Raw genomic sequence first — 12,723 nt, 5'->3', positions numbered from 1 at the left:
AATTTGGAGGGGACAAAATATTCCAACCATAGCAAAAGGAGAATGGTATAGCATGAGTTTGGAGAACGAGGCAGTGGCCACATCACGTAGGGCCTTGTTCACTGGGGTAAGGTGTATAGATCTTATCCTGATGAGAAGCTATTGGTCTTGATCTATGCAGAGCAGAGTCGTGATCCAATTTATGTTTTAAAATGTGGGAGAAAGACTGGAAACAGTGAAACCATCTAGGAAATGAGAGATGATAATGGCTTGAACCAAGCTGGACATGGAGGTGATAGAGTGAAGCGGATGGATTTTAGATCAACTTTCAAGTTAAAACACAGAATTGCTGATAGTCTAACAGTGGAGGTTGAAGGAAAGGAAGAAATTAATGGTTATTTTGCAGGTTTTATACATGAGTGGGTGGTGGTGGCATTTACTAAGAAGCAAAGAAAATGAAAGAAGTAGACTGGGCTAGGGAAAGGAGGGTTTGGTTTTGCACATGATACATTTAATATGAATATTAGACACCCAAATGGAAATATCACATAGGCACTTGTCTATACAAATTTGAAGTTCAGAGAGGGGCTGGGTCTGAACATGCAAACCTGAGGGTCATCAGCAAATAGGGATCTAGAGCCAAATGCCCGACTGAGATTATTTCAGCAAGAAGGTGTTCTGGATACATTACGTAGCCATTTACCTGGGATGGGGAGTATGATTGAGCTCGCTGATAAGGAAGTCTCACAAGACCTTCCACTAGAGTCAATTTCTTACTCCTAGCTCAGATGTGCAGACCCACACTGAAGATGAGGGAGAACCAGAGAAGAGGATTGTCTCTATTTTGTTTTTTATCCCTTCTTTTAAGCTTTTTATTCATCAGGAAAGTTTTTACTCAGTGCCAAATACACACTAATCAAACTGCTTTCCTGATTTCACACTGTGAGTATAACACTGGATAGAAATTATGGGGGGCAGATAAGATAAATAAATATGATTCCTTCCTGTCTGGAATTCAACCACACAGAAAGAAAGGAAATTACTAAGAGTCAAATAATCCAAGTAAGGCATTACATGAGTTCGGTGCAGGAAAGAGAAACCATACTGTTTAGTTTGGGGAAAGATTGCTTTAGTAAACTAGGTGCAGAAAAAATTGTGGAAGGGCTGAAGAGTCTGCTCTCCACGGACCCTTGGAGACCACCTCCTAGAACATGACAGAACTGACTGCAAGGGAAACTAGTACCTCTGAAGCCACCACCAGATTGGTCAAGTTCAAGAGCTCATTCTGACAGCTGCTCTTCAGACATCAGGAAGCTGCCAACACTGTGTGGCCATGGAAATTGCCTTGGGGCACTCATCAGATTATAGAATGGGCCCTGGAACACCGAGACCACTCATGCCTCACCACCCTCCCACCCCTCGACTCCCCATTCACATACACACAACTCGCCCTCAGCACTCAGGAGAAGGGACGTGGAATATTGCTGCAGAAATATTTTGTATCTCTACAACTCCATTTTTGCCACTTGAGAACAGCCAAGAGTAAAGGAAGATAATCTCCACTTCAGTTTAACCTTAAAAATCCAGCACAACTTCAGCTAATTCTCAGAACCTAGTTCCTGGCCAGGATCAAGGCTGCAACAGGACCTGAGACATATAGTTCTCAGCTTTCTAGCCTCCAAGTTTCAGTGAAGTACCCTAGAAGCGGTTTTGAACTGGGGATGATTTTGCTAACACACCTCGGGGTCTGTGCTACTGGCATCTGGCGAGTGGAGGCCAGGAATGCTGCTAAACATCCTACAACACACAAGACAGCCCCCACAATAAAAGATTATCTGGACCAAAGTGTCAATGGCGCTGAGGTTGAGAAATTCTGCTACAGAAAGGGTGAAATAAAGATTAACTAAGCCAATTCACTGTACCTAACAATGGCTAAGGGCTCAGATTAGTTATGTAAATAATATGTGTCTGGAGTAATTTTTTTTTTTTTAAGAGAGTCAATCGGGCTGGAGCTGGAGTAGTTAGATAATTTTTAATGAATGACGTGAGACTGGAATTGCCTTTTAAAGCATATGAAGGACCGTACATGCTGAGACAATAAGGAAGATGTCAGGAGTAAGGAAGGGAAAATGGCCCATCCACAGCCTCCCCTGTAATTAACATCCCTACTAGAATGGTACCTATATTACCATCCATGAACCTACATTGGCACATCATTTTCACGCAGCATTGGCAGTTTACATTAGGGTTCGCTCTTGCTATCATACATTCTACAGGTTTGGATGTATAAGTATATAATGACAAGTATCCACCATGATAATATCATACAGAGCACTTTCCCTGCCCTAAAAATCTCTGTGCTCTGCCCATTCATCCTTCCCTCTCTCCTGACCCCTAGCAACCACCGATGTTTTACACTGTCACGATAACTTTGCCTTTTCCGTAACGTCAAGTTGAAATCATACAGCCCACTAGTGGACTTTTAAAATCTGTAATTGTCTTCAATTGTCTTTCTTCCAACACCAAATCTGCAAACATTTTGGGGAAGGGATTGTGATTTCTTTTCTTATGTATCCAAAAAGTATTCAGTAAACACTTATGGAGTGTGTGAATACATTACTAGTAATGACATTTCAATATCCCAACAATCAGAAGTGGACAATTCTTTGGGAGAGAAGAGTCCTCTCTGAAACATTGATTTATAATTGAAATCTAATGGGAAAATAAAGCAGCAGCTAATGGAGTCTGGATCCAGTATTGAGGAGCTGGGTAACCTTTTTGCAATAGTCTTGGACCATCTACAAGTCTATGACACAGTGACACAGTTTTAGAGACAGAGTCACATATAGGAATGGCTTTCTGAGTAGTAACTGCAGTTGCAAATCATGTAATAATTATGGCTTGTAAAATTTTTCCACGATTTTAGGTGATACTGTTTATTCTTCTTAAGTTACCAGGAAGGAGTAGGAACTAGGGAAAGAAGAATCATTTCCTTTACAAGAAAATGAATGATTCTTTCAAAGTACTTCAAGATTTCCCATACCATGATTATAAGATACATGTACCATTCTTTTCCCTGGAAGAATCGCCTGATTTCTGTAACATCCTTTAACAAAATTGTTTTGCCAACTGTATACTCAGTACAAGGATAAATTTGTGTTTTATTTTTAGAGGTGTTTATCAGAATCTTGAAAGAGCTAAATATGTCTTTGCTTAGTCAAAGACATTTTGATTTGGTGATGTAAACACAACAAACTAGAAAAGGCCTTTAATGTTGAAATTATGGGAGATCAAATATTTAATGTTCAACAGTGCAACAGCAGAGTAATTAATTTGCCAGGAATTTTTACAGAGGATAACTAACCTCCAAGCACCATCCTTCATGTCTAAAAAAATGCACCTATTATTTCAAGTGTCGATCAGCTCAGCCAACACTAATTATGGGATTTAGTACATGTGCATGAAGATGGGGGGTGTAAAATTGCCAACCATTTTCTACCCACAGAATTGAAAATTGCAGAAAATCAATTACAATGTTGCACAGAAAATGGAATTAAATTTTTTTTGTTTATACCTGAACAAATGTTTCTGACTTCACCTTAGATGAATTCTGGTGTGTATGTGTTTTGTTTATTTATTTTGGAGAAAGTAAGTAATAGTAATAGGTGGACAGGGCCTGTTTTGTCCTGGTTCATTCTGTGAAAGGAAAGAGGTTTGCTGGCAGTTTTGGAGAGAGGGTGGGAAGAGAGGGAACTGCTTAGCAAATAATTAAAGAATAAAGCCTTTGCCCTTCCTGAAGGCAATAAAAATTTAATAAAACATTGAGTTGAAAAATGATTATTCTCATTTTGTATTTCTCAAGTCCTACCATAAAATCTGTACAGACAGACATTCTGCAGAATTTTTATCTAATGGAGAAATGAGAAAGGAGTGAAGCTTTGAGGAGGCAAGACAAGGGGGAGGGTGTTGCAGGGAATGGTAATTGGGTGGGCAGGAGAGGTTGGCCTTTATCTATCCTCAGGCCTCTCTTCTCTTTATATCCTCTCCCATCCCCTCACCCGGGTCCTCCCTCCCTGCTTCCCTTTCTACCCCACTTCACTCTCTTGCCTCCCCTTTCGCCCATCTCCTTCCCTCTTTTTGTATTTCCCCTCTTCTTTCTCTTTCTCCTACCCAACCTCTTTTTCTTATGCACTATCTCATTTCCTCGCATAGCATATACCTGAAGCATGTTTATATTTTTGTATTTATTAATCAATGTTGCGTATTTTTTACTCAGAATTTTAAAGTGAATCAAATATCTTGTATATCTTCCACCCTGGTCTCTTTTCCTATCCTCCCCATCTTGCCACTGCTCACTCAACACCACCCCTCCCCAAGAAAAAAAACTTGGTTATTGGTTGCTTTTTTATTTACTTGTAGTTTTCTATGCTAAGTTAGTGATTCTTAACAGGAAAAAAAAAATCCTAGCCCTGCTCAAGAAACACCAATGAAGAAAAGGAAAATGTTGGAGCAATTTTAAATGGTATGCCTCTCTTTGCTATTTGATGCATGTGTTTATTCCCTGCCTTATGCTAGAAATGATTAAGAATACCTTACAAAAATATGAATAATTTAGAAAGATAAATTAATAGGTCAGAAAATGAGTAAAAGAAAATATAAAGATAGAAAGTTTGAAAGAATCAGGAACAAATCATATATTAAATTTGCTGGAATCAGCCCCTCTTCTCATTTTGACTGACCAGATCTATTCTAAGAGATTGTTTTAGCAGAATATCTTTTGCAGAGGTAGGTGGGGGAGTCGATTTTCTTTGGAGAAAAGCTGGTCTGGATTTCTATCAGATTTTCTATTGAGTTGTCATATCATGGCAGTTAGCTAAGCACAATCATCTAATCTCTGCTGGGAGAAGTCTCCTCAAGCACAAAAAAGAAGAATGAGGGTCATGAAGGGATGATGTTGAGGGTCCAAACCAGAGGCAGGTGAGAGCTTGCACCTTCTCATGACTGGAGAGAGCTTGCATGACGCGTTATGTTCTGGAAGACGGTTCAGCAAGTGAATTAATTTATTTTCCTATTTTGTTCATATATCTAAATCAAGATTTCATAACCTCAACATTGTTGACATTTTGTCATATTGACATTTTGTGTGTGTGTGTGAGGAGATGTCCTGTGCATTGTAGGATGCTGAGCAGCACCCTGGCCTCAACCCAGTAGAGGCCAAGCAAAAATGACAAGCAAAAATGCTTTTGGACATTTCCAAATGTACCCTGGGTGGCAAAATCACCCCTGGTTGAGAACTACTGATCTAAATTCATTCATTCAGTCCAGGGGTTCTGGTGATCTGGAGAGAGATGTGTTCTCCCTTCAAGGGGCTTGAAGTCTTTAGTTGGAAAATTAAACGCAAGTATTTGGACAGTAAATGAATGAAGGAAAGAAAGAATGAATGAATCCTCGAGCCTGGAGAACCTCAGTTTTCTCATCTGAAAAATAGAGATCCTCTAAAAAAAGACTTATTGAGTCCTTACTTGGTGATAAGCATCACGTTTGGTACCTGTTTCTTTAGGTTGCTGTGAGGACCAAGTGAGATGATGCATGAAAAATGTTCAGTGCAGTTTCTGATATATTGTAAGTGTTCAGTAAATGTTTAGCATTATGAATGTTTATTATTATTACCATTGTTATTATCAGCATATATTTAAAGCTTTATTGTTTTCAAAGTTATTTTTAAATGCCACCTCTCTTAATAGTCATAATGACTTAGTGAGTCGTTACTGTTTTTCTGCCGTTTCACAGATGAAGAAACTGAGACTCAGGGAAGAGATGTATCCCATCAATGCCGGTAAACGGCAGGCCCAACACTGAATCTCGTTAAATCCAACTGTTTCCACCTCCTCCATATTGTCTTCTAAAAAGAGAAGAACTGGCAGGAGAAATGCCACACGGTAGGAAATCCACGATGGGTATGGTTGGAATCAGCTGTGCACATCTGTTTGTTTTTTCTTTTCCAGACACAACTGCTTCTAGACTATTATGTTATACTACTAGAAAATGAAAATCCCCACCCAACTTGTCATGTTTGTGTTTTTTCTAAAACACTCTGATGCTTATACAAACCCACACATCCTATCCTATCCTCAGTTCAAAGAGCCTTTGTTAGCAGAGGTGCTACGCTTTAAAAGCCACTTATACTTCATGTGCACTGTACACGTGGCTGGGTGCAATTCAGAGTGAAGGATTCTCTGTCTTGCTTCATAAGCACTCAGTCTTTTCCAAGAAAACCTTTGGCTCATTACAACTATGTCATGTATCATATCTAAGATCCCCTATTCAAGTATTGTGATGTGTACTTGTGCTAGTTTCTACACAAGAGGGAGGTATTTATTAGGCCATGCTGCCAACAACTCCTTGTAATATATGACTTCACTAAAATGAAGTTGATAATGTGAGATCCTTGTTTGCCAAAACTTAGTCCTCAAGATTGAGAGTTAAAAGGGACATCTGACAAAGACAGTGAAAAATGCCGTTTGAAGGTCAAAGAAGATAAATTACAATGTAAGGAAATCGTTATTTCCCCATGAACATGTGACATAATTGTTCTGAACGTCAAAGTTGAATTTGGAAAAATACTGACATTTACCACCTGAGTATCAACAGCGTCATTTCACCCCTATACAGTTAGCTGTTCTTCCTGGGCCTTCCCACTTTATTACCACAACTTTGCCTCCCTCCACCTACACATACAGACCAAGAACACATTTACAGCTTGTGAATATTTCAACATTGTGGTTTTAAAAGGTGCATTAAATTTATGCTAGATGTTGTGTTTCTGACGTGGATAATGTTACATGATGGTATAAAGATCTCCTAAGAGCTACTCCTATTAATACATTGGCAGATGAAATATAAGAGTCGGACACCATTCTTCATTCTCAAAGAAGGAATCCTATTACAATGATAGAACTTCTTCTAGGAGAGTACCGGGACCTCTTCTGCCTAGAAGAAACATGTTTTTCTTTTTTAAATAATTATGAGAAAGAAAAAACTAGAAAGGAAAATTAAAATTAAATGTTCATTTTGGGAAGCAAATAAGTTAAAATATCGTGTGAAGCCTTTAATTTAGAAAACCTGGGAGGCGTTCCTTGTTAATTTAAAATTCCCTAGATAATAAAACCCTATGCATGAATTACAAATATTGTATCATAATGTATACTATACATTTGCGTAGATTATATGTCTAGCAACCATTTAATGGATGCTCCAGTACACAGTCTTAAGCTTATATGTATCCTGTCCAAGAGCTTAAAAAAAAAACAAAAACAAAAACAAAACATTGTTTCTGGACTCTACGTGGCCAGGAAATCACAAGATTTTCTTATTCTCTATTATCATGCAAAACCTTAAGCATACGCATATATGGAAATAAGTCACTGAAGGTTTCTAGAACAAATACTCTCCACTGGTGACTCTGCCCACATATTATCATCACTCGGGCTTCCTAGAAGAAGCTGCCTTTTTAATTGTTACTCATGAACATTTAAGATGAATTGTACAGACTTCTTTTTCATAAAGTCAAAACTATATCTGAACAATTTCAGTCTTAAAAGATCTTCTCAGATGTTTCCAACTGTCCAATTACAGAGGGTAATATTATATATTTCAGGGTCTGGTTGATGTAACTTAACAAGCTCTATGAAGCAGTTTTGGTCAATTCACCTAACCTATCTGAGCTTCAAATTTCTCACCTATACAACGTCAGTGGTAATACTTGATAATGTTTATTGAATATTTACTATATTCCAGGCACTATACTGTATGCTTTCATTAACTCACTTAATACTTCTAACAACCCCTTAATGTAGGTTTTATTATTACTCCATTTCCCAGATACAAAACTAAGGCTTGGCGATTAAGCAAATTATTGAAGAACACACAACCAATGGGTGGTCTAGTAGGAATGCAAAACCAGGTACAGCTCATCTCAGAGCATAAACCCTTAACCATTATCTATTAAGTTAAATACCCTTAAAATATTTAGCAGAGTATCTGGCAAGATAGCAATAAAGGGTAGCAATAGATTTTAAAATGAATATCTGCCTGAAGGTATCTTTGTTTATGACAGAGATTCTAAACTTTGGTGTATATTCAAATCAAAAGGATGATCTTAAAAAACAAAACAACAACAACAAAAAACCCCAAACTTTTGTCCTAATACCATCCTGTACAAATTGAATTAGTATCGCTGGGGCTGAGACCTAAATATCTGTTTTGTTTTGAATTTTTAAAGCTTTCAAAGTTCTGATTTCCAGTAAGATGGAAAAACATATTTCACCCACTCAATGAAGTTAAACACTTGAACAGAATGCATGGAGCAGTTATTTGAGGGCTCTGAAAAGTAAAAAGTATGTGGATTGGGTAAGACCAGAATTCTAAGTACCACTAAACCATCAATGAATTTACCTTTGTTTTGTTGTAATTGTTATTGTTTGGCCTGGTCTCAGGCATCCGGAAACCCAGACGTGGCCATTGGTATAGACAGAAAGTGCTTCAGAAAAATCCTCTAGTTCAAGCACAAGAAGAGAAGGGGTCTCAACATATAGAGACAGTGTTTTTATTTCTTTATTTTCCTATTCTCTTGCTCCCCAGGTCCCAGTGGCCTATACACATATGAAACTCTGAAGGAATGGACCTTCCTCTCAGATGGATGGAACTAGAATTTCAAGAGGGTGAGGGAGAGCCCCTGCTGTTGTCTCTCTCTATCCTCCCACCGCTTGGTTCTGGATATGGGATATGCAGGAATTACATGGCAGAATGGGCAAATAAAGTCCAGCTTTCTACCAGAGGATTAAAAAAAGGAATCTCAGAGAATTGGAATGTATCACGGAGATACCAGAGAGGGAAAAGTTCAGGAAAGTAAACTCATAAAAGTATTTCTGAACTCCTAGTCTTATGACCTGTACAAATACAGGTTGACCTCAACCAGCATCCTATAAACTTTGAGAATTGAACTATAGGACAGATTATTGGCCAGGTCTCAGAATGGCCACTGGATGGTGCAAACCTGGGTCTGATCTGAATACCACTACAAAGCTTTGAAAATGGAATAGACATTGAAACTACAGAAGGCTGTTTGAAACTTGTGGCGTCAATCCAAACATGCTGTTCATCCAGTAAAACAAAAACTTCAAAATTCTTCATAGATTTGAATAAGACCCAGCATCTTAAAACATAATCCAAAATGTCCATGATAAAATAAAAAATTACTCAGCAAATGAAGAACCAGTAAAATCTCAAATTGCATGGAAAAGGCAGTTAACAAATGCCAATGCTGAGATGATATAGATGTTGAAATTATCTGACAAAGACTTTACAACAGCTATTATAGACACGCTCCAAGAAGTAAGAGTAAATATTTTTGAAATGAGTGGAAAGATAGAAAGTCTCATAAAAATTGAAATTATAAAGAATGACATAAAAATGTTAGAGCCAAAAAGTAGAATAACAGAAATAAAAACTCATTAGATGAGCTCAATATAATAGAAATGTCAAAGGCAAGAGTTAGTAAACTGAAGATAGATCAATAGAAATTATCCAACCTGAGCAACTGAGAGAAAAGAATACTGAAACAAACAAACAAACAAACAAACAAAAAAACATGAATAGAGTCTCAGGGACCTGTGTGATAATCACAAAATGTGTAACGTTTATATCAGTGGAGTCTCGGAAAGAGAAGAGAAAATGAAGTGCATTTTCCAAAAAATGTTAGAAAATAAATGGCTGAAAAGTTTAAGTTTTGTGAAAGACATAAACTTGCATATTCCAGAAGCTAAGGAAACTCCAAACAGAAAAAAAAAACAAATAAACAACTCCCCCACCCACAAAAAACCCAAGCCCAGATACATAATAATCAAACTGCTGAAAACTAAAGACAAAGTATTAAAAACAGCCAAAGAAAAAAATAGCACATGACTTATGGGGAGCAATGTTTCAGCTGACTGTAGATCTGTCATAAGAAACCATGAAGACAGAACAAAGTGGTATGACATTTTAAAAGTCACTATAAATTTCTCATGAAAAACTATGAAGCCAGAAAGAAGTGGCATAACATTTTTTAAGTGCTGAAAGCAAAGGAATATTAACCCACAACTCTATATTCAGGAAAATATGCATGACAAATGAAGGAGAAATAAAGATATTCTCAGAAGAAGGAAAACTAAGAGAATTCTTAACCAGCAGACCTCTTCGAGAAGAACTTCTAAACATTTCTTCCAAACAGACAGAAGGTAAGTGATACTAGAAGGAAATTTAGAATATCAGGAATGATGAAATAAGTACAGAAATGTTAGATATGCAGGTAGACATAGTAGACTACTTTTCTCTTTAGTTCTTTAAAATATATTGGATGATTGAAATAAAAAATTATAACATATCGGATTAGGTTTTCAAAATATATACATACAATGCTTTAGATAGCTACAACATTAATGGGAGAGGGTAAAGGATCTTTTTTTTTTTTTTTTTTTTCCAAGACAGAGTCTTACTCTGTCACCCAGGGTGGAGAGAAGTGGCATGATCTCAGCTCACTGTAACCTCTGCCTCCCAGGTGCAAGCAATTCTCCTGCCTCAGCCTCCCAAGTGGCTGGGATTACAGGTGTCTGCCACCATGCTCAGCTAATTTTTATATTTTTAGTAGAGACAGGGTTTCACCATGTTAGCCAGGCTGGTCTTGAACTTCTGACCTCAAGTGATCCACTCGCCTCAGCCTCCCAAAGTGCTGGGACTACAGGCATGATCCCACCCTGGCTGGGCTGGCAAAGGATTCTTAATAGTGATAAGATTTCTCCATTCCACCTAAAGTGATAAAATATTGATCTCTAGTCAACTGTAAAAAGATCTATGTATGTTTATTGCATTCTCTAGAACAATCACCAAAAAAACTATACAAAGAGATATAGCCAAACTTACAATAAAAAAATCACAATGGAATGCTAAAACACGTTTAAATAATCCCAAAGAAGGCAGAGAAGGGGAAGCAGAAGGAGGAAAACAGAGGAATAAAACAGAAAACAAATAATAAAATGTGGACCTAATTCCAAGTACATCAATAGTTATCTTAAATGCAAATGGTCTAAACATGCCAATTAGAAGACAGAGATTGTTAGCTTAAAAAACAAAAACTGTGACCCAACTATATGATGTCTGCAAGAAACTCATTTCAAATATAATAAGAAAATCAACAAGGTGGAGTTGGAGAAAAGGCATCAGAGTAAAACTGGAAATAGAAAAAAAAGCTTGGACTATCATAGGCAAATATCACCTACCTTGTAAGTTTTTCCATATATCTGGGTTATAAAAATAAAAGCCCACTAGTACATTCATTAGAGAATTTTTTATATAAAACTGAAGACATCTTTCAAAAATCACTTCTATTTGTTTCCCTAAAACTTGATTGACCTTAGGCAAGTCATTTCTCCTTTCTGAACCTCCTTTCCTTCATCTATAAAGTGAGGGGGAGGGACTGTCCCCATTCACCCTACTCTTCTTCCAACATGATTAGACTTTATCTAAGGTTTCTTCCAGCTCTGTGATTTTTTCCTATGCTTCTATTTTCCAGCTAATTTTTTTTTCTGTTGTTTTCAAATCACTCTGTAATGGAGCCAAATTATCTTTCCATCATTCTATTTAACTTTCAAAGAAAGTATTACAGATAAAACAGGTGGGAACCTGACTCACTGTCACTCAATCAAAAGCTGTGGTCTGGAAATCTCTCAGACACACACATCTTGAAACAAAAGCAGAAACCAATATGGAAAAAAAAAAAAGTAGAACAAGTTCCAGCTGAACATCTTGCTTTATTTTCTCCTGCCATGTAGACACAGGCTTAGGCAACATATATAGCCAACTATTATTTACGTGTATTGAAAACATGGATACATTACATTTAGAAAGTTACTTGTTACAAACAAAACCTAACAAATTGTTTAGACTTTAATAATGTGAGAAGAAACAGAATAAATTAAAAGCTAACCATATTTTTCTCAGCTTCCTGATGGGTGTCGTCCAAACAGCTTGAACAATTGCAAAATATTAGTCAGGTAATTTCCAGGCATTCTGGTATTATCATTTTAACTTGAGAAAAGTTTATTGAACATTTACTGCACCATTCTAGCTCTAGACCCTTTGGAAGACATAACGATGTAAAATATATGGTCTCTATTTTCCAGATATTGGGAAAACTTCTTAGTGGACTTACTGTAAATTCCAGGAAGGCAGAAAATGTGGATGTTTTGCTTATCACCATTTAACCAGTGACTGGCATGGGTGCTGTGTGGGTGTGGTCCAGATTAGTTACTGGAAGATATGAGAAATTCATTACAGAGCTAATCATATTTAGCTCCTTACTGAGAGGATGGATCTCCATACAAAAATGGAATTATATTTATGTATTTTATATATATACACACATATTTATACATACACACATTGTTTGTTATATGTGTGCATATCAGAAACAACAAGCAGATTTTTTTAGTTTTTTTTTTTAACTTATGTAGACCGCAAAACACAATAAGATTGATGAAAATTTTCAGGTTCATAGCTGGTTTTCTGAGAGTCCAGTTGAGTGGCACTTCTAAAACTCAAATTCCTACACCAGTCACCTGGGGGATCTTGCTAAAATGCAGATCCTAATTCAGTAGGTCTGGGGCAGGGTCTGAGATTCACCTTTCTTACAAACTTCTGTTGATCATG

At 37.2% G+C, this 12,723-nt stretch overlaps 1 long non-coding RNA gene across 1 annotated transcript in view; it reads left to right on the top strand.

Moving 5' to 3' along the window:
- Positions 1-12,723, top strand: part of LOC107975075 (uncharacterized) — a 268,590-nt gene that overhangs the window by 243,851 nt on the left and 12,016 nt on the right. Inside the window, exons 4-5 of the long non-coding RNA XR_008548429.2 lie at positions 5,770-5,918; positions 8,620-10,256. This is a non-coding gene — a long non-coding RNA (uncharacterized LOC107975075). The remainder of the gene's footprint in view (positions 1-5,769; positions 5,919-8,619; positions 10,257-12,723) is intronic.

This window comes from Pan troglodytes, chromosome 5 (assembly GCF_028858775.2).
Source record: "Pan troglodytes isolate AG18354 chromosome 5, NHGRI_mPanTro3-v2.0_pri, whole genome shotgun sequence".
Classification (NCBI taxonomy): domain Eukaryota; kingdom Metazoa; phylum Chordata; class Mammalia; order Primates; family Hominidae; genus Pan; species Pan troglodytes.
This window is presented reverse-complemented; position numbering and strand designations above follow the sequence as displayed.